We start from the raw sequence: 1,106 nt of genomic DNA, 5'->3' as shown, positions 1-1,106 counted from the left end.
TTTTTTTTGGTGGTTGGCTGATGTCTCTGAACTCGTAGTTGTAGTTGCTGCCTGAGGTTATGGTCCTGCATTCTGAGTGCTGGCTCTGCTTTAGCCCTTTTTCAGTCCACCTTCTGCCATCAGCACTGATGGTTTCTTCCTTATTAAGATGGTTTCTCTGCATCTCACCCAGGCAGATGCTTTAAATTGCACGTATCAGACAAAACAGTTGTGTTGCAAAACTGAATTTTCTSCCACCTACTGTATTAACAGACTGCTCTCCAGACTATGCTGATCTGGYTCTTGTGTTCTCCCTCTATTTGCCTTCTTCAGCAGGATCCTGRGGTACCACAACTCCACAGCCTTAGCTATTCTCAAAAACCCTTTTAACGTTGTTAAAGCACTGTTTCATCACAAAACCTTTTCCTTGGRGTTTCATCTGTGTATATCCATCTGATATTACTGCTTGAACTGGGCTTGTATGTCTTTTGGCATGGATGAATGTTGAAGGCAATGTCACCATGAGCTCTAGCACCGTGCTGTGACCTGCTAGGCTGCTTGGATTGGGTTTTGAGAATAAGCCTGGAAAGCAATGGAGGGCTTGTTTCTCTTTCCCAATTTAATGCGGAGCAGGTCTCTCATATGTGCTCTGAAGCTGAAAGGGATAGTAATTGCTATTCTACTATTGCAGAGTGCCAGAAAAAGAGATACCTGTGATAATTCTGAAGGGGAAAGGGCAACTTGGCTGGGCTTGCAAGGATTATCTGCTTTGGGGAAGAAAGGAAAGAAAAGGCAATGTGTGCTCTGAAGTTGCTGACAGTGTAGTTCTGCAGGATTTTTGATCTTTCTCCCTAACAATAAATGCAGTTCTGTGCTGGCCGGATGTGAAGAATTCCCTCGACCAGTCGCTCACGGAAGGCTTGAGCACAGCTCCTCTGCCTCCACCCCACTGGGGCTGGAGGCAGCCCTRCTGTCGCTGGGGGGTGTGCAGGGAGGGTTGGCCAGGCAAAAATTCCCCTGAGCAGGACACTGGTGACTTAGTGGAGCCAAGGAAAGCAGATGTTCTCTATCCTACTTGAACCCCAAACAAAATGAAACAGAATAGCCAGCCAAAGAGTGAAAAATAG

General features: G+C 46.3%; 1 protein-coding gene across 4 annotated transcripts in view; it reads left to right on the top strand.

The window, feature by feature from the left end:
* LOC146594720 (ankyrin repeat and fibronectin type-III domain-containing protein 1-like) overlaps positions 1–1,106 on the top strand; it is a 302,120-nt gene that overhangs the window by 15,658 nt on the left and 285,356 nt on the right. The gene's annotated exons all lie outside the window — the stretch shown is intronic.

The sequence above is a fragment of the Rhea americana genome, unplaced genomic scaffold (genome assembly GCF_003343005.1).
Source record: "Rhea americana isolate MKP2758 unplaced genomic scaffold, rheAme1 scaffold_250, whole genome shotgun sequence".
Classification (NCBI taxonomy): domain Eukaryota; kingdom Metazoa; phylum Chordata; class Aves; order Rheiformes; family Rheidae; genus Rhea; species Rhea americana.
This window is presented reverse-complemented; position numbering and strand designations above follow the sequence as displayed.